The sequence below is a fragment of the Trichomycterus rosablanca genome, chromosome 8 (assembly GCF_030014385.1).
Source record: "Trichomycterus rosablanca isolate fTriRos1 chromosome 8, fTriRos1.hap1, whole genome shotgun sequence".
In the NCBI taxonomy this organism is placed as follows: domain Eukaryota; kingdom Metazoa; phylum Chordata; class Actinopteri; order Siluriformes; family Trichomycteridae; genus Trichomycterus; species Trichomycterus rosablanca.
In genome coordinates, this window is record NC_085995.1 from 28,471,535 (window position 1) to 28,493,918 (window position 22,384).

The 22,384-nt window shown below is 39.4% G+C and overlaps 1 long non-coding RNA gene across 2 annotated transcripts in view; it reads left to right on the forward strand.

Annotated features, from left to right (window-relative positions):
- Positions 1–2,381, forward strand: part of LOC134319464 (uncharacterized) — a 28,817-nt gene extending 26,436 nt beyond the window's left edge. For both annotated transcript variants that reach the window (XR_010013513.1, XR_010013512.1), the window contains one exon: positions 2,251–2,381. This is a non-coding gene — a long non-coding RNA (uncharacterized LOC134319464). The remainder of the gene's footprint in view (positions 1–2,250) is intronic.
- Positions 2,382–22,384: the final 20,003 nt, after the last annotated feature.

The window sequence follows — 22,384 nt, forward strand, 5'->3', positions numbered from 1 at the left end:
TATAGTCAGCCTGTACCTCCACCCTCTATTCCTCTATTTTTTACACCACCTATCATTATCTACTCTGATTTTGTAATCACCCCATCTCTTCCCCCTATTTTTCTTTTGTATTTCTCTCTTTGTTCTCATTTACTCTGTCATCACCACCTGTATCTCCTATTCTTCTGTCCGCCAACTCCCTCTCTAGATATTTTAGTTTCCTCGTTTTTATGCTTTTTAAATATACAGGCAGATTTTTTTTAGTAAGGTGCTGAGCTACCACAAGCCACCAGAACAGCTTCACGTCTTTCTGGAATTGTGCTGGAGGGATGAAACACTGTTTATCCCCCTAAAATGTATCCATGTAGCATACAAAGCAACTAGTAGAGAATGTGTCACACATCAGCAGTCTTCCAGGTTGCCTTCCACCTTCCAAAAATTTAAAAATGGGTATTGGCTGCTTTAAATTGCCTTCTACTAGTAAGTTTGGATAGCACTGTCGCCTCACAGCAAGAAGGTCCTGGGTTCGATCCCCAGGTGGGGCAGTCCGGGTTCTTTCTGTGTGGAGTTTGCATGTTCTCCCCGTGTCCATGTGGGTTTCCTCCGGGTGCTCTGGTTTCCTCCCAAAGACATGCAAGTGAGGTGAATTGGAGATACAAAATTGTCCATGACTGTGTTTGATATAACCTTGTAAACTGATGAATCTTGTGTAATGAGTAACTACCGTTTCTGTCATGAATGTAACCAGAGTGTAAAACATGACATTAAAATCCTAATAAACAAACAAACTAGTAAGTTCTTCTTCCTTATGTCCAGTCGTCATCTATATCATGTCCTTCCAGTAGTTAATACAGGTGAGCGCGGCTGCATTTGATTCGGCCGGGTCTTCTTCGATACATTGTGGAGCAGAACTGCATCTCATGAGATGTTCCATGATTTGGAGTTCACCGCACATGCATGACTCAGCTGTTATTATGTTCCATTTCTTCAGGGATGCCTTGCAGCATCCCTCGCCGACTCGCAGGCGGTTCTGGGTTTTCCAGACATTCCAGGGTTGGTCATGGCCGAAGGCAAGGTGTTCATTTTGGGTGATCCCTCTCTCCATCCATTGGTCTTACTAGTAAGTAAATATAGAAGTAAATGGCCTGTAATGGATCAGTATCCTGTCCTGCATGTATTCATGACTTCTGACTAGTGTTGCTGGGTTATAGTGGATCAACTGTAACCCTGACAAAGTAGTTACAGTTGCAATCAAAAATATTCAACCCCCATTGCAAAAAAATGGGTTTATTAGTAAAATGTAGAAACTTTCAGCTGTTTAAAGTACACCAATCAAACAAAAAACTATTTCAATAGCTTAACACAACTAATATTTACATTTTACATTTTCAGCATTTAGGTGACGCTTTTATCCAAAGCGACTTACATTACAGTTACAGTGTACAGTCTGAGCAATTGAGGGTTAAGGGCCTTGCTCAAGGGCCCAACAGCAGCAACCTGGCAGTGGTGGGGCTTGAACCAGTGACCTTCCGATTACCAGTCCAGTACCTTAACCACTAGGCTACGGCTTGCCCCTGTAGTATATATAATATAGTTTATATGTAGTATATATAATATAACAAGCATTCTTTTCAAATACAACAAAAATGGCATTTTAAGAATTATTCAACCCCTTCATTACAAGTGTCTTTAGTACTTAGTAGATCACATTTTTGCTGTTCTGACCCCCTTTGCGAATGTGATGCATAGCCAGACACCAGCTTCTGGCAGCTTTCTGAGAAATCTTAGCCTATCTCATGGGCGATGGCCTCCAGTTCACTAATATTCTTTGGTTTGTGAGCTGCAACTCCCTTCTATAAATCCTACCAAAGATTTTCTAAGACAGGGGTGTCCATACTAAGGTCCGTAGGCCATTTGTGGCCCATTACCGTTTTTGAAATAGCCCACAAGTATGTTTTTCTTTCAGAAATAAAATGAAAGTTGGCTTGCTTGCAAGCAGGTTTTCAAAAGAAAAGTTCTAGTTTGAACTCTGGGTGCCACTATCACAAAAACTCTCCCGATCTCCTTTCCTTGAACTCAAAACAATAATGAAGTTACATTTACATTACCATTCCTGACCTGGTGGCTCCAAAAAACGATAAGTAGAAAGTGAATGCAAAAGATTTCAAGCATGTCGGGAAAATGAGTTCAGAGGAAGGTGTGTATGTTTGATTTGTCAGGAAGACAAATGTTTTTCTGTCAGAAAGAAACCTATACATTTTATTATTTCAGATCTTCAGCAGCAGTTTGGGTCCTGTACAGTATCAGGCTTCTGAAGACTTGAGTTTGGTCTTCACTCCCAGTCACTATCTGTAAAGAGTTTGGCATGTTTAGTCTATGTTTTCTCTATGTATTCTGTAAAATAAATGATGTACTTTTAATCTCATGGCACCAGTTTGGAGTTCCTGTCCCATCAAAACTGTGCCTCTGTGCACAACATGGATTGATGAGTTTTATGTGAAGTAACTCTGATACCCTTCTAGAGCCCTGACCTCTATCTTATGCCAAGTTCACACTACACGACTTTCGGAGCTGTCAGCTCGCTGTACAGTTCACACTACACAACTGGATCTCTTGCAATCTGGAGTCTTTTACGTTGTTGTGGATTTCACACTACACGACTGATCGGCGATAGAGGATCACACACTGCATGATCTACCATCAGGACTCTGGTCTCCCGAACTACGTTTTGTCACGAAAACACACTCAAGAAGTGACGAGGGGTTTAATGATACCACGTCCAAAAACAATAAGCGAGCGATCAAAGTTGTTTGTGTGCTGATGTGCAGCATCTGTAGTGAGTTGGAGGCAGTGATGGCATAGTTACCTTGAAAAAGTAATCTGATTACTGATTACTGATTACTTCTTTAAAAAGTAACTTAGTTACTTTATGGATTACTTGATTTTAAAAGTAACTAAGTTAGATTACAAGTTACTTTATTAGTTATATAATGCTAATGTATCCCATAATGCAACTGGAGCTGTGTAGGCAATTGAAGCGGAATAAGAAACAAGAAAGATAGCGGAAAACGGAGTCCTCTGTTCACAAGTGTAAGTAAGATAAATAAAATAAATTTTTTTAAAGACAAATAAATAACTTAATAAATAACTAAATTTTGGTGAGTGGGGTTTGTAATGAGTCTGTAACTATGGTGATATTACGTCATCACGTCCCCACGTCATCACTTGACATTGGTAAGATGTACTTCTTTACCGGCCGAGTAGTGCATACTTCCTCCAATCTAGTACGTACTCTGTAAGTATGCGATTCCGGACGCAGCCCGTGACTTAATTGTCGCATAGGACAGACGTCACTCCCCGAGACGCAAGAAGAAAGCAAAAATATATCTTTTTACTAAGGAAAATGACAAAAATAGTAACGCACAGTAACTTGGATAAGTAACTTCAATCTGATTACTGGATTGGAAATAGTAACGCGTTAGATTACTCGTTACTGAAAAATGTGGTCAGATTAGAGTAACGCGTTACTAAGTAACGCGTTACTGACATCAGTGGTTGGAGGTTAATCAATATTTTTTGCATTGCAGCGTGGGTATTATGGTTTGGCATGGACGATAAGGTCACAAATACTGTAAAGCTTGTGTGTGTGCCGATGTATTCTGATAGAAACCATATTATAATCCCTGTCTCACGTTTTTACATCTCCTCCCCCGGGTTTCCCCTCACCCCGTATCTTGCGTTCTCATTGGCTCTAGTTCGAAATAGCACTCGCTGCCATTCGCAACCTGCTCACAACGCCTTTCACACTACACGATTTTTCGCTGACTGGTCCAGATATTTAGCATGCTAGATATTTTCCTTTAGTCTGCGAGCGATCGGCGAGCTGCTCGGATTGAGTCATTGAACAGTTCACACATAGCGATCAAGAGCTGAGTTTCAATCCCCGAGCAAGCGCCGAGTTTCCTCCGATGCGGCACATCTAGCTGCAACTAGTGGTGGTAAATTCGGTTCATTTATTGGACTCTGATTAATCTGAGTCACTCAGTAATGTGTTCCGGTTCACTTGAGTCACTTAAGTCACTTGTACTGATATCTTGGTTGCGATTGATTTACTGCATGAAAATGCATCCAAATATCACTTGTCTTTGGTACACTCATCTTCTGTAAATAAATCCTTCTCCCTTAATTCTATTGGTCCCTCACACTTCTCTTGTCAGTGACAAGTTGGCACTTTTTTTCTAAGTGGAATCTTGATCATGGGGGATAGGGACAAGGAGGGGGGAGAGGGGGGTGGACTTACCTACCAATCAGATGCGTATATTAATGGATCAAGGGTTCAAATTGCCATGGTAACTTCACCCAGTCAGGCAGCCACAGTGGCACCAAAACAAACAGTCAATAAATTATCATGGGGAAGGGCTAAAATACTCCTTAAGTGGTACAGTCCTAAAGTAGCCTGTAAGCATTTGCATTTTAATAATAATATAGCTACCATATATAAAATACCATTACTCATAAATGTTATTTTGGCTGAATGGATCTGAATCCCTATAAACACTTCAAAATGTTTAGAGAAGCCTTTTCAAAAGAGCAGAGGCTGTTGGGGAGAAGATGGGGAGACGATTCCATATTTGCCACATTTCATTTTCTGTAGTACAGGTTAGTGATCTAGTCTTGGGTGGCTTTTTCAGGGGTAAAGCTCACAGGAAATGATTTGGCTTGTCTGTTCTCTAGCCTCATTACCTGCTTCAATCTTTATCAGTTTTGAGTGAGATGAGGTTGACAGATCTTACTTAGGTTTCATTTTTTTGCTCTTGTCTTTTTCACCTTCTCTCTCTTTTTTATCCTGCTGTCTCTCATGTACCTGAAAGCTTTAACCAAAAATATCTTGGTATATGTGCCAAGCATTGGAATTGTAGCACTGTTCCTTGGAGCTATGCTAACTGGTCCCTTTCAATCCAGTACTGGCAGCATGCCCTCAGCAAACTGACAGGGGTTGTTTAGAGGGCATGTAGCACATGGCAGAGGACAAGAGCCTGCTGGGTAACCTGGCCATGGGCCAATCACAGCCTTTAACCAGCTCTGTGCACGTACCTAATTTTATAACCAATCAGAGCTTTGGAATATTTTCTCAAAAGCAAGAGAGACAAAATATACAATAACTGTTAATAAAAGTGAATATGAAGAAAAATCTTTATGGACAAAAGTAGATGGACAACCCTCCGAATTAGTTAATTGCTTACAGGAGTATATATTCTGAACAGGATGGACCAATTACAATCGACGCAGAGTTGAGATTTTCCTTCTGTCACATTTTTAGATTATTAAACCCTGCTGGATTTTGAAGAGAACATCAGTGGCTAAACGGGAAATGGTGTAGTTTGTTTAATTTCATAATACTAATGGATTAATCGTTGAGGACGTGACAGATCTCCAAGCCAGGACAAGATAGGTTTTCTTTTTATCTCAGGTGAGCGATTTATCATTTATAAAGTGATTTTTATTGTTTAACCAGTTTTTTTAGATGTGGCAGTAGTAGATGATTTTTTAAAATGCTAAAAGTGAGCTGGCAATAAACGGCACTCTGTTGGAACGTATCTTCGTGTGATATTTGTTTTACACACAAACAATGGCCTTATTTACATTAAGTGTTATTTACATGTATTTATTATTTACATGGTTTGACATTGTGCAGTGCAAGTTTTTTGTCATTGAACAATGTCATTTAGCCTCCTGATTCCTAATTAGTGAAAACCCACTTGTTAGTCCAGGCTTTGGTGATTGAGCATTTTCTAGATGTGCTCCTCGACTCTGGAACTCTCCCCCACCACCTGTCAAACAGTCCAATTATATCTCTGTATTTAAATCTAATTTCAAAATGTACCTCTTCACACTTGCATATAATCTGCCTTAAGCTTAGACTGCCCCTTTATCAGGTCTTTTCCTTATTGTCTCCCTGTATGTACTCTCCTTATTGTCTGTTTGTATGTATTTGCTGTCTGTGATGCTTTATGTGCTTGTTGTCTGTGATGCTTTGTACAATGAAAATTGTGTCTTTGGGTTCTTGAAAAGCGCTCTATAAAAATAAAGTCAAAGTTAAGTAGTATTACAACAAACGAGTCTAGAAAGCTTTCTACAGATATCATAATGCGTATCATAGATTTGTTTTGCCATTTTAGGTGACTTTGAGTCCCAAATAAATATGTATAAGCATGTACAAACTGTGTACAGGACAGTGAACATTAAAAATATTGGTGAATGTCTGAAAGCCAGAACATTCTGGCAGGCTGTACTGATGTCTGCTAAAAATTGCAACAGTGCAACTGAAAAGAAAAAAATATCAGCAAGCCAAAGACCCAGCACAGAGAGACGAACAGCTGATCCAGAGAGATAGAGACTGCAAACGAGACGGGGAATGAGTCCAAGTTTTACTAAAATTTAAAAATGAAATGACAGAGACAAAGATGGTTTAATAATACAATAAACAGGACATAAACTCCAACACTCAAATATGATACTTTAAATACTTTTTAGCCACACCCATTGTTAACAGGGGTAAAGTCAACTATATTTAATAAATCATATGCATCCAATTAAGTAGCAACATATCTTGAAGAATATCTTGTGATATTAAATATTGCAGTTCAAGTTTGCTTTTTGGTGGACACATTAAGTTTACATTATTATTTGCATTTATTTGCATCTAGTCGTATCCAATTACCAGATTGCATTACGCTTCCTCTCTACTGATATTAACCTCCACTCTGACTGAGAAGAGCTGTTACTAACACACATGTGCAGTAGCTGACTGCATCTTTTTACCTGTACAAGGTGCGTTCATATGTGGATCAGCTTTGTGTACGGAGAGACACACCCTGATCAATGCATTATCCCCCATTCTTGAGCAGGCATCATCGATCAGCATGCCGGGTGGCAGAGCCAAGTTTCAAACCGACGAGTTATAAATGTCAGCTCGGGATGGACACATTAATTATTATACATTTTTTTAAAATAAACAGCCAACTAAAATTATACCTGGTGTTATTTATGTGTTGTGTGTGAAGCTATTAAAGTTGGTCCTACCTCCAACAAAACAACACCAAAACAGAATGTACACATTGAATTTATATGTAATAGTTTGTGATAATGACAGAGAAATAGAAGTAACACTGCAGTGTGACAATTCTGAAACTGGGGAAACAGAAACAGAGGGAAGAGCAATGTTGCCGGCCTGCAGATCTGCAATGGCATCCCCTGTTTCTCAATGTGCCGTTGCTAAGGCAACAGTAACTTGGTGACCTCGTTATTTCAGCCTAATCCAGTGCTGAAATTATGGCCGCTCCACCCTTTTGCCTGGCCACCCTGATAACATAATCATTGCAAATGAGGCAGAGGATGAAGAGAGGCAGAGGGCGTGGATGAGGGACCCTGAGTTCTGCATCTTTAGTCAGTCTTAAAATGTTCTGAAGCTAACTATTAATAAAGATGTACTGTATGTTTCATGTGCAATGTGCAGATCGTCCTGTTTTGTGTAGAACAGAGAAAGTATAGTTATTAAAAACAATCACCATACAGACTCTATGTGCACTATTTATTCAAACCAAATTAGCATTGACAACAAAATAAAACAAGTAATATAATAAGTAAAATAAAAATATTTAAATAATACAATAATCAATAAAATCAACAATGGAACAGACACTCTTAGACGTTTCCAAATGTTGGCAAATGTACGCCCCCAACCACACCCAAACCTACCCACCCACCCAATTTCTTTATTTTTGCATACATGTCACATTAAATGTTTTTAAATCCCAACCATTGTGGCTCATCTTTTTTAATTACCTTAATTCACACACTTAAATGGCTTGTTAGCATGTGCTGCCACATCATTTTAATAGGGTTCAAATCAGCAGTAACCCAGTTGTGCTTTAGGTCACAGGCTGAGAACCATACAAATTTACCTAATTTGGAGATTGTGGCTTTCATTGTGGTTCCCTATAGACCCAGGGCCTTAGAAATGGGTTTATGACCCATTCCAAACTAATACAGTGGTACAGTGTATCACAAAAGTGAGTACACCCCTCACATTTCTGCAGATATTTAAGTAAATCTTTTCATGGGACAACACTGACAAAATGACACTTTGACACAATGAAAAGTAGTCTGTGTGCAGCTTATATAACAGTGTAAATTTATTCTTCCCTCAAAATAACTCAATATACAGCCATTAATGTCTAAACCACCGGCAACAAAAGTGAGTACACCCCTAAGAGACTACACCCCTAAATGTCCAAATTGAGCACTGCTTGTCATTTTCCCTCCAAAATGTCATGTGACTCATTAGTGTTACTAGGTCTCAGGTGTGCATAGGGAGCAGGTGTGTTCAATTTAGTAGTACAGCTCTCACACTCTCTCATACTGGTCACTGAAAGTTCCAACATGGCACCTCATGGCAAAGAACTCTCTGAGGATCTTAAAAGACGAATTGTTGCGCTATATGAAGATGGCCAAGGCTACAAGAAGATTGCCAACACCCTGAAACTGAGCTGCAGCACAGTGGCCAAGATCATCCAGCGTTTTAAAAGAGCAGGGTCCACTCAGAACAGACCTCGCGTTGGTCGTCCAAAGAAGCTGAGTGCACGTGCTCAGCGTCACATCCAACTGCTGTCTTTGAAAGATAGGCGCAGGAGTGCTGTCAGCATTGCTGCAGAGATTGAAAAGGTGGGGGGTCAGCCTGTCAGTGCTCAGACCATACGCCGCACACTACATCAAATTGGTCTGCATGGCTGTCACCCCAGAAGGAAGCCTCTTCTGAAGTCTCTACACAAGAAAGCCCGCAAACAGTTTGCTGAAGACATGTCAACAAAGGACATGGATTACTGGAACCATGTCCTATGGTCTGATGAGACCAAGTTTAATTTGTTTGGTTCAGATGGTCTCAAGCATGTGTGGCGGCAATCAGGTGAGGAGTACAAAGATAAGTGTGTCATGCCTACAGTCAAGCATGGTGATGGGAATGCCATGGTCTGGGGCTGCATGAGTGCAGCAGGTGTTGGGGAGTTACATTTCATTGAGGGACACATGAACTCCAATATGTACTGTGAAATACTGAAGCAGAGCATGATCCCCTCCCTCCGGATACTGGGTCGCAGGGCAGTGTTCCAGCATGATAATGACCCCAAACACACCTCTAAGACGACCACTGCTTTATTGAAGAGGCTGAGGGTAAAGGTGATGGACTGGCCAAGCATGTCTCCAGACCTAAACCCAATAGAACATCTTTGGGGCATCCTCAAGCGGAAGGTGGAGGAGCGCAAAGTCTCGAATATCCGCCAGCTCCGTGATGTCGTCATGGAGGAGTGGAAAAGCATTCCAGTGGCAACCTGTGAAGCTCTGGTAAACTCCATGCCCAGGAGAGTTAAGGCAGTTCTGGGAAATAATGGTGGCCACACAAAATATTGACACTTCAGGAACTTTCACTAAGGGGTGTACTCACTTTTGTTGCCAGTGGTTTAGACATTAATGGCTGTATATTGAGTTATTTTGAGGGAAGAATAAATTTACACTGTTATATAAGCTGCACACAGATTACTTTTCATTGTGTCAAAGTGTCATTTTGTCAGTGTTGTCCCATGAAAAGATATACTTAAATATCTGCAGAAATGTGAGGGGTGTACTCACTTTTGTGATACACTGTACATTGAAACTCAACGTCAGTTGGTTCTGGGAGTGGCGTTAAGTTTAAAAGGCGTTGAGTTTCAATGTATTCCATGGTCCCGTGGAACTGCAAATATTTTAGGCTAATGTAAAATAATGGGGTTGTTTTTGACACGTATACACTGAAAATAACACAAATACAATATAAAAACACTGAAATACAATTAAAAACAGTTAAAATTCAATAAAAATACAATAAAACCTGCACTTTACCTTTACTTCTTTATTGTTTCCTTATGCTTCTTAATCGTGGAGATGCGTGATCTTAGAATACTGTATTCCGTTCACATGAGAAGCAGCACAATCGCTTTTGAGCTGACTGTGCCATTATTTCCTATGGAGTGTGGTGGTGCACAAAGCATAACGTGACTTATTGTACCAAAACGAGTGAGGAATTTCATTAGTGGAGAGAACTTATGAGCAGTAATAATTATGAGTTTCTATGTTGTTTTTAAGCTTTTTTTTTTTTTTTTTAGACTCTCTCAAAAAAAAGCATTCTTACAATTTCTCAGAACCCCAAGCTATAACACGAGTTTAAAAGTGAAACTGGAGAAAAATCCAGCTAAACACAGATACATGTGGATGCATTCTGAGTAAATTATTCAGTTATTCCACACAAATGCAGATTCGTCTCATATGCGCACTTTGATGAAGTCTTACTGCACCGCTCAAGCCAGGCGCTGAACAAAGCGACTGTTCATTGTTAATTTGAAATGTATTAAATATTTTTTTTAAAAACCTGAACACGTTGAGTTTAAGGGTACAAATTTCTCGACAATGGGTGTTGAGTTTCAAAGATTTTGAGTTTAGGGAACCTTGAGTTACAAGGTACCGCTGTACTGTATATGTTAATAATTTTACTTTTTTTTACTTTTTACAATTATTTCTAACTGTGTATTGTACTGATGTTTAAGATCTTTTCGCTACTTTACTGCTGAAATAGTTCTGTTAAAGTGATATTTCACCAGGCTAGTGGTAATAAGTTCTGGGTGTGTCTAATCTAAAAGATCCTGGTGATAATAATTTGCTTAATTATTTAATTGCGTAACTGAAGGGGGTGAATTATTGTACCTTTAAAAAAATTATAAATTGTTTACAAACTGTTTATTGTGTTAATTTGGGTTATCTTTGTCATAGTTTTGTAAAGATAAACAAATATGATAAATGTGCAATATACATAGGTTCCACATATTTGCATATTTCTGAGTGATACAAAAGCAGAAACAGATAGTGCTTATCACTAGTCTGTGCCCAATGTTCTGCCAAGATACTTTTAAAGAAGGTCATTCTATTAGACTTGGCGACACACACTTTGATCAGCTACATGAAATAAAAGTGCCAGTGTCAAGCTGACACTAATCATGTACAGAGTTGTGGAGATACTAGCAGGAACAGAAGAGTAAAGGTGCTTGTTAGCAGATTTGAGTCAGCACGTTAAATACTTGACAGTCACTACATTTAACACAACCTGACTTCCATTTGTAGGACAATTTGAAAGATGTGATGATGTTAAATACAGCAGTGCTGTGGCCATATGATTTGTAAGACCCCACCCTCTTATAAGTCTGTTAAATATAGAGGTTTTGTGGCCACAATATGGTTAAATGTATGTAGATCTGCACCCCACAGCACATACTCCGCTGGGATTCTGAACTTTTTACGTTTGAATCTCAGCTCTGCTACCAGTCAGCTGGACTCCCCCTAGCAGACACAATTGGCAGTGCCTGTAGCAGACAAAATTGGCCACTTAGTCTGCTGTGTGGGAAAAGACCAGACTTATAAGAGGGTGGGGTCTTTGACGCTGTGTAAGGACCCTGGTTAGCAGCCCAAAGCGCCTGTACAGCAGTTGAGAAATGCTCCGTGACTCTCCAAGTGTAAGGCTGGCTTCATGCGTGAATCTACTGAAGTGCAGATAAATAGGAAGGGGTCGGTTGACTGCTCACACAATGGAGGGAGAGTGTATCAGGCGAACATACCCTCCTCATATGTGATTGGAGTCCCCAGCAGTGGAAGACTAATTGGCTATGCTAAAAATGGGAGAAAAAGGGGGGAAAACTATAAATAAAATAGAAGAAAGTATGTGGACACCTGACCACAAGCTTGTTGGATATACCAGTCAAACATAAAGGGTGTTACCATTGAGCCCCCAACCCCCCACTGCAGCTATAAATGGGAAGACTTTTCACAATATTTTGGGATTTTGGGAGTCTGTGCCCATTTACATACAAGTACTTTTTTAAGGTCAGGCAATGATGTTGGATAAGAGGGCTTGGCTTGCATCCAATGTTCTAATTTATTGCAAAGGTGTTCCCTGGGGTTAAGGTAAGGTACTAAATTTTTTTTTTTACACCATACAAGCACAGCAGTACAGTCATGCTGGAAAAAGGAACAAAGCCTTCCCTAAACTATGGCTACAACTGAAACCATATATAGTATATGATTGATTTTATACAGTTTGTAGTAGGTGAGGCTTAAACATTTGAGCTCAATAATTTGAAAGGTGTCTACATACTTTTGCTCATGTAGTGTACCTCTGATATTTACTTTATATAACCATTGTAGTAATGAGGTGTTCTGCATCTGTTTATGATGAATATCCTTCTAACTCTTTTACCTACCATCCTCTGCGGTGACTCAACCAGTTGTGGTAAGATAATCCGAACATAGCATGAGTAAGCTAATGAACTGTAGCATAAACTGCCTCACTCAAAGCTGAAAGAGCAATATGATTTGTCATATTATGTAACTGTAAACACACAATCATCCAGACATGCGTAAAGAGCTACATTTACTGTTCTACTGTTTTACTGTCAGCTGTTTATTCAAACCAGATTGCCATTCAAAAAACTATAGGATGATGCTACCACCACTATGTTTTAAACTGGGAATTGTGTGACCTAATTTGCCATGTTAGAAGTTCTCCACTCATCATAAAGTAATAAAAATAAAATGGAATAAATTTATACTGGTATAGCACTGTCGCCTCACAGCACCCCAGATGGGGTGGCCCAAGTCCTTTCTGTGTGGAGTTTGCATGTTCTCCCCATGTCTGTGTGGGTTTCCTCTGGTAGCTCCGATTTTCTCCCACAGTCCAAAGACATGCGAGTGATCGGTAAAACAGATTAGCACACCAGAGCTGACATTTTTAACTCGTCGGTTTGAAACTCAGCTCTGCCATACGGCAGACGGGGCGCCTACATCAACAACGATTGGCTGTTGTTCAAGGGCAGGAGATTCCTCATAACTAATGCAATTACGACCTCTGCTGGCTGATTGATGGCACCTGCACAGAGACGAGGAATAGCGTGGATCAGGGTGTGTCTCTTTGTACACAAAGCTGATCCACATATGAACCGCCTTTTGCGGGTGAAAAGATGCAGTCGGCTACTGCAGCGGTCCCAAACCTTTTTTGCACCACGGACCCGTTTCATAAACCGACGGGGGGATTTAAATAGAATAACTATAGAATGGAAAATCTGTGTAAATCCTGGGCTTTATTGCTGCAACGAGACACTGCTACCAACTAGTGATGATTGGAAACAATACCACCCGAAGAGTATTGGAAACTTAATTGCTCTTAAATCGATATCTAATTATTTATTCTTGGGGACCACTGGGCTACTGCACATGTGTCGGAGGGGGCGTGTGATAGTCACGGCTCTCCTCAATCAGGGTGGAGATCAACATCAGTAGAGAGGAAGCATAATGCAATAGGGAGATTGAATACGTCTAGATTAGGATACATCTATATTTGGGCAAAAAAAGCCTTGTTAATGCAAGAAGTTAAAGGTAATCATTAAATTTAAGCTACAGGAAGGCTACAGTAAGAAAAAAAGTCTTCATGCAGAATTACTCTATACTCTATAGATGTTAAATATGACAAAAATGTTTCTATGGTGCCTCAACCAGTTTTAGAAACAATTTAAATACAGTAACCGTCATAATGAGTAAACCACCTAATAAACCAATAAACTGGATTCCTGAAAAACGGTAAAGCAATTTCATGTAAGTGTGCACTGTGTAATAAGCAACAATTAATAATCACTTTTAAACATACTGTTTGATATCTTATAAAGGTATACACTGATCAGCCACATCATTAAAACCACCTCCTTGTTTCTACACTCACTGTCCATTTTATTAGCTCCACTTACCATATAGAAGCACTTTTTAGTTCTACATTTACTTACTGTAGTCCATCTGTTTCTCTACATACTTTTTACCCTGCTTTTACTTCTTCAATGGTCATTATTTAGGTGGTGGATGATTCTCAGCACTGCAGTGACAATGACATGGTGGTGGTGTGTTAGTGTGTGTTGTGCTGGTATGAGTGGATCAGACACAGCAGCGCTGCTGAAGTTTTTAAATATCGTGTCCTCTCACTGTCCACTCTATTAGACACTCCTACCTAGTTGGTCCACCCTGTAGATGTAAAGTCAGAGACGATCACTTATCTATTGCTGCTGTTTGAGTTGCTCATCTTCTAGACCTTCATCAGTGGTCACAAGACCCTGCCAACGGGGCGCTGTTGGCTGGATATATTTTTGGTTGGTGAACTATTCTCAGTCCAGCAGGGACAGTGAGGTGTTTAAAAAATCCAGCAGCATTGCTGTGTCTTATCCACTTACACACAACACACAGCACAGCACACACTAACACACAACCACCATGTCAGTGTCACTGCAGTGCTGAGAATGATCCACCGCCCAAATAATACCTGCTCTGTAGTGGTCCTGGGAGAGTCCTGACCATTGAAGAACAGCATGAAAGGAGGCTAACAAAGCATGCAGAGAAACAGATGGACTACAGTCAGTAATTGTAGAACTACAAAGTGCTTCTATATGGTAAGTGGAGCTAATAAAATGGACAGTGTGTGTAAAAACAAGGAGGTGGTTTTAATGTTATGGCTGATCGGTGTACATTGCATATACTTGTGTGAAATACATACAGAAACTTATGTATGAGCTTCAGTCAGGCCTCTTTAATAATTCATCACATTTGCATATCATTATGTGCACATCTCATTATTTCAGACCCACTTACATATTCAACAATTTCAATTGACTTATGTTCTTTAAACAAATGAACATGAATAATGAACTGATGTAGCCACATTTCTGGATTTTATATAAAAAAAAAAAATTTTAATTTTTTTTTTTTAACCTTTTTTATGCATTTTAAGGTATGATTAAATTAACTGAATATTTTTCTGTATTACCAAAAAAATTCAGTTCTATTAGTATATTATATTATATATATTATATTATATTATATATTATATGTTATAAATGCTACGAATTGTACATATGATAATAAAAACAATTACACCAACATATGATTATGTTTAATACATATTACACACAACAGCTGATTTGCATAAGCAATGTTAATTGTGAAATAAATCATAAACATTAATAAGAAGGAATGAAAAGGGGATGCTGTGAGAGCTTGAGACACAGGGTGATGGGTGAAACAAGGCAACCCAACACACACACACACACACACAGCTCTGACAAATCAGACACATCATTAAGCCACTGTGCAGAGCTGAATATGTGTATGAGGAGTAAGCCCGGTAGGATGACACATCCTCACTCCAATAAACTGCCTCTATTTTAAATGCTGTTCTGCTGCATATTCAGGACAATAAGTCACTCCGGAGACTAAGACACATACTGCCAATTTATGTCACATTGCTAGGCTAAGGTAAAGTAATGTTGCAGGCATTTTTATCTCATAACTGTATTGTCTGTAAAACTGCAATTAAAAAAAAACCTCTATTGATGTCTATTTTTTCCTGGTAGTGTTACTGTAGCTTAGCAATAAATGTTCCCTGAGCTTATACACTTTTGTTACTGTGCTTATCTTAATCCTTACATAAAGCTTGCAAAATAAATGTTTTGTACACAGGAAGAAGAATCAAGTATTTAAGCACTAATATGTACGTACAGTGGTATTCGAATGTACTGAGAGTTTTTTTAATGATTAATAAAAATCTGAATCTAAAATAACAATGAAGAAATAAATTATTCAAACCTCTCCCTCTGGTCGTTCAGATTGCTTCCTGTTTGAATGGATTATCCTAGAGATTACACTAGAGATACTGTATGTCTAGAACTTAGTTGGAGTCCACTTTTTCACCTTTTGCAATGTAAATTGATTGTACATAGATTGGAACAGCATACATCTGGGTCTATTAAGGCTAAAGTGCATTGTGTCAGGACAAAAAAACAAGCCATGAAATCTAAGGAACTGTTGGTGGATCTTCGCAAATAAATTTAAGATAAATAAAACATTTCTAAAGCTTTTAGTGTTTCCAGTATCACAGCGACTTCAATCATTTTGAAAAGGAAGAAGCTTGGTACAACCTTGAACTATACTAGAGGCGACTGTCTGGCTAAATTGAGCATTCTGGCAAGAAGGGTTTTGGTCCGGGAGGTAAGGAAGAACCCCACGGTCATGTGCAGTCCTGTGCAACCCCAAGTCCTGTGCAAACATTTCTGCAACACTCTATAAATCAGGTCATGACATGACACAAGGTTCATCAGTTCACAAGTTTAATGTCAATCACAGTCATTGACGATTTTGTATCTTCAATTCACCTCATTTGCATGTCTTTGGACTGTAGGAGGAAACTGGAGCTCCCGGAGGAAACCCACGCAAACACGGAGAGAACATGCAAACTCCAAACAGAAAGAACCCGGACCACTTCACCTGGGAATCGAACCCAGAACTTTCTTGCTGTGAGGCGACAGTGCTACCCACTGAGCCACCATGCCGTATCGAAGACTTGCAGCTGAACTGTAAATGCTGCCAGAGATGCTCCTATAAAATATTGAATCAAGGGTCTAAATACTTTTTAAATAAGAAATTTAGGTTTTAATTAATTAATTCCTGTTTTCATTTAATTATTATGGATTTTCAAATGTAGACTGTAGTGTAAAATGTCAATAAAAAAATAAAACATAAAGAGGACATAATAGACATCGACCTTAGATCCTCAGGGCCAGTGTTACTGTGTGGCACCCACTCTATTACTCTTGTTAGTGTGACATATAACCGCTAACAGCTCTAACAGCTGTCCTGTTGTTATTGAATCAGTGTTTAATGCTAAAATCTTGCAATTATTTTTATACATAACTGTCACTGTGCTTAGGGGAAATGTTTACCAGATGGTCAGGTATAGTCCTTGAATCACAAAAACAGGTCTTCTATAAATAAGATGATGTTGGAACATGAGTGACACTGTTGTCGGTAACAAACATTAAAAAAATGAATGAGATTTTGTATTTTGATCGTCTAAGTAAGTTAAATAATACTGAGAATAAGCCAATAATAACTTTACAACTCACACTTGTATTACATGCTGTTTTGTACTTATTTCCACCACGTTAAAATAATAATAATAATAATAATAATAATAATAATTAGTTAGTTGTGCTGTGCTTGTGCTAGCAAAGCTCAGAGGGAAAATATCCCATAATATAATTTAGAGATCATTTAGTAGTTTGAAAATCGTCTAGTCAGTTGAGATGCTCGTGAGAGCAGCGCCATCTAGAGGTAAGTTTCATTCCCATAATATATATTGTATTGATCCCTAAGGAAAGTACAACAATGATAGTACACATTATAAATATCAAACATTCCACAAACAAGAACTGAAAGTACCTGCATGATACATGCACGTGGGATGGTAAAATAAAAGGCAGTTATGGTACAGAACTAGTAATCAAAAGGTTGCTGGTCAAGCCCCACCACTACCAGGTTGCCACTGTTGGGCCCTTGAGCAAGACCTTTAACCCTCAATTGCTTAGATAATAAACTGTCAAAGTACTATGAGTCGCTTTGGATAAAATGTACATGTAGTAATTTGGATTATAGTTGCAGTGATATCTCAGCGGTTAAAGTACTGGAATAGTAATCAGAAGGTTGCCGGTTCAAGCCTTATCACCACCAAGTTGTCACTGTTGGGCCCCTGAGCAAGGCCCTTAACCCTCAATTGCTCAAAATCATGTTCAGTCATAATTATAAGTCACCTTGGATAAAAGCGTCTGCTAAATGCCAAAAATGTAACGTACATGTAACCCATACTACAGAACCTATAAATAAATATGGAGACTGCTGATAAACCCACTTAAAAGCATACATACATCACATTTGCACTTACACATAATAAACTTGTGCAATGTTTCTTTGTTTATTTTACCATCATGTTTCACACTTTTGGTTACATTCATGACAGGAACGGTAGTTACTCATTACACAAGATTCATCAGTTCACAAGGTTATATCGAACACAGTCATGGACAATTTAGTGTCTTCAATTCACCTCACTTGCATGTCTTTGGACTGTGGGAGGAAACAGGAGCACCCAGAATAAACCCACGGGGAGAACATGCAAACTCCACACAGACAGGACCCGGACCGCCCCACCTGGTGATCGAACCCAGGACCTTCTTGCTGTGAGGCGACAGTGCTACCCACTTAGCCATTGGGTGCCCTAGTTGTGTAATGAAGCTGGGTGTCAAATTGTGAACCACCTAACGATCTTAGAAGCATGTTCATAACGTTCCTTTACGATTTAGTTCATGTTGGAATGATTGCATCAGGCATATGGGTGGTGCAGCTGTCTACTTTGCAAGCCCAATGCTGAGATTCAAACCCCACGCTATTGGCCTGTCAGGTGTCTACACAGACATAATCTCTGTGTAATATGTTTGCCCTTTGTTAGATTGACCCCCTGTCCAGGGTATTTCTGCCTTGTGCCCAGTGGACCCACTTGACCCTGACCAGGATAAAGCAGTTGATGATAATTAAATGAAATGATTGCACCATGTAATTGCTGCAGATTTGTGAGATGCATTTTTTTTTTAACAAATCCCAAAAGCACTCTTTTGGTTTCAGACTTGATGGCTGGGGAGCCAATTAAAATCTGGACAGTATGGAAAATGCAAATAAAGAACCCCACAATGTTTCTTATATTTACTTTGACATTTATTTCACTGCTGACAGTATATTTTTTGACCACATTTTTGGCATAATGTAAATGTATAAATTTTCTAACAACATACTTAGACAATGTTTAGTAGTAGTAGTAATAGATGACTCAAAATAGCTGGGAATATAGACTGATCAGCCATAACATTAGACGACCTTCTTGTTTCTACACTCACTGTCCATTTTATCAGCTCCACTTACCATATAGAACCATATAATTCTACAATTACTGACTATAGTTCATCTGTTTCTCTGCATGCTTTGTTAGCCCCCTTTCATGCTGTTCTTCAATGGCCAGGACCCCCACAGAGTAGGTATAATTTGGGTGGTGGATTATTCTCAGCACTGACACTGACATGGTGGTGGTGTGTTAGTGTGTGTTGTGCTGGTGTGAGTGGATAAGACACAGCAGTGCTGCTGGAGTTTTTAAACATCTCACTGTCACTGCTGGACTGAAAATAGTCCATCAACCAAAAATATCCAGCCAACAGCGCCCCGTGGGCAGCGTCCTGTGACCACTGATGAAGGTCTAGAAGATGAGCAACTCAAACAGCAGCAATAGATGAGCGATCATCTCTGACTTTACATCTACAAGGTGGACCAACTAGATAGGAGTGTCTAATAGAGTGGACATTGAGTGGACACAGTAATTAAAACCTCCATCAGCATTGCTGTGTCTGATTCACTCATACCAGCACAACACACACTAACACACCACCACCATGTCATTGTCACTGCAGTGCTGAGAATGATCCACCACCCAAATAATACCTGCTCTGTGGTGGTCCTGACCATTGAAGAACAAGGTGATACCAGCTAAAAAAGCATGTAGAGAAATAGATGGACTACAGTCAGTAATTGTAGAACTACAAAGTGCTTCTATATGGTAAGTGGAGCTGATAAAATGGACAGTGAGTGTAGAAACAAGGAGGTGGTTTTAATGTTATGGCTGATCAGTGTAAATAGCACCTTTGACGTTTGTTAGCTAACTGAGGAACACTGAAATTAGCATTGAACAGTGGTGTAATGCCACATCTACAGTGCTGATAAACTTATTTATTATATTTTTACATTTACAACAATAGATATACTTAACAACCAGTAATGGCATTAACAGCTTTCCTAGGACATCCAGTTACTTGTTGCTGTTCAACAAATCCATGCTTTAATTTTACTTGCAAGTGTTTATAAATTTAAAACCAGAAATATAGTAAGGCTCAACAAAATCTTAGTATTAGTATTTACTGCTTCTTTGAAGCCTTGTCTTGAATGTACAGTCATGTGAAAAAGTTAGGACACCCAATGAGAAACTTTGTCTTTTTGAACATATTTACACATATGGACATTTGAACTTTATTTGAACAGTACTGAGAGATGGAGCTTATATAACTAAACAAATAAAACTAAAAAAATACTTTTAAACACAAGTTGTAAAATGTAATAAACAAAAATGGAAATTTATTGTGAGGAAAAAGTTAGAACACCCTATGCCCTAACAGCTGGTATTTCCTCCTTTGGCTGAAATAACCTTAATTAGACATATCCTATAACCATCTACCTTCTCTGACATCGACTGGGAGAAAGTTTTTTCCACTCCTCCATGCAGAATTTCTTCAGCTGTGTGAGGTTCGAAGGGATTCTTGCATGCACTGCATCTCAATAGGATTAAGATCCGGGCTTTGACTTGGCCATTCCAGAACTGTCTATTTCTTTCTTTTAAGCCATTCCTTGGTGGATTTACTGGAATGTTTTGGGTCGTTGTCATGTTAGGCATTAATTTAGGGTTTAAACATGTTAAAGTTTGTATGTGTTTGTTGTTAGCTAGCCTCTAACTTAAACTTAGTTGTGTTAAACACTAGCATTATGACCCTGCTAGTTTAACATTCATTGATGTATTAAATAATACCAGAATTTACATTAAAGTCATATTAGAGTGCACTATAATTATTTGAACTTGAATATAGTTAAATTGCCCATAAATAAAAGGCCATTGCAAATTATAAAAAAAAGAACATAAAGCCAATTATTATTTTTTTTAAATTATTATTAATTAAACCTACCTACGTGCCTTTCTTATGGCACTAGAAAAAAACATCTGCCCCCTCTTCTGAAGGTGACAGGTTTAAGTGTTGTTTATGTAATCGTTCATCCATGACCAAAAGCTGAACAGGCTCTGCTCAGAAATGCCAGTGCTGTCTTCCCCATCTTGTTACAGTGGCCATTCTTGACTGTCTGTAAGCTGATGGGTATTGAAGTGAGTAGTGTGTATTAATCTGCACAATGACATGAACTAGGAAAGCTGAATAAAGTGGTAAAATTAACATACACTGATCAGCCATAACATTAAAATCACCTCCTTGTTTCTACACTCACTGTCCATTTTATCAGCTCCACTTACCAGAAACACTTTGTAGTTCTACAATTACTGACTGTAGTCCATATGTTTCTCTACATACCTTTTTAGCCTGCTTTCACCCTGTTCATCAATGATCAGGACCACCACAGGACCACGTCAGAGCAGGTATTATTTAGGTGGTGGATCATTCTCAGCACTGCAGTGACAATGACATGGTGGTGGTGTGTTAGTGTGTATTGTGCTAGTATGAGTGGATCAGACACAGCAGATACCGTGTCCACTCACTGTTCACTCTATAAGACACTCCTACCTAGTTGGTCCACCTTGTAGATGTAAAGTCAGAGACAAAGCCACACCCTGATCAGCATTATTCCTCGACTCGGCGCAGGCGTCTACAATCAGCCAGCAGAGGTAGTAATTGCATCAATTATGAGAAGCCCTGGTCCGGCTTCCCACCCTGTATGAACAACAGCCGATCGTTGTTCATGTAGCCACCCAGCCCAGTCGGATGGCAGAGCTGAGTTTTAAAACAATGTGTTCGAAATCTCAGCTCTGGTGCGCTAGCGTGTTTTACCGCTGCGCCATCTGAGCGCCCTGTGTATTACTTTTTGATTAATGTGTGAATGAAGCATTGTTCTAGCTCATTATTTACTCTGCATGCAAGTGTTCTCATTTTGTATACGTCAGTAACTATAGAAAGAGCTAATTTAAATTAATTTTATATTTACACAACTTTATATTACCTGAAATAATGGGCGGCACGGTGGCTTAGTGGGTAGCACTGTCGCCTCACAACAAGAAGGTCCTGGGTTCAATCCCCAGGTGGGGCGGTCCGGGTCCTTTCTGTGCGGAGTTAGCATGTTCTCCCCGTGTCCGCGTGGGTTTCCTCCGGGTACTCCGGTTTCCTCCCACAGTCCAAAAAAACATGCCACCAGGTTAATTGGAAACACTGAATTGTCCTATAGATACCTAGCCGCTAGATGCACTAGTGCATTGTAGTGCCGGTCCCAAGCCCGGATAAATTAGGGAGGGTTGTGTGTCAGGAAGGGCATCCGGCGTAAAAATTCAAATCAATGAGCGATCATGAGGATGACTCGCTGTGGCGACCCCTGAAAAAGGGAAAAAGCCGAAAGAAGAAGAAGAAGATATTACCTGAAATAATAAGTCATGCCAATTGACCACACCACCGGTCACCAGCAGGGTGGGACTGGGCGGCACAGTAAGAGAGCAGCTGGGAGCAGCTCTCAGAATTCCATTTCCCAGAAGCCCTAGCACTGATTACTGCTAATCAGACACACCTGCAGGGCTCTGCATAAAAAGCTCACTGAAACC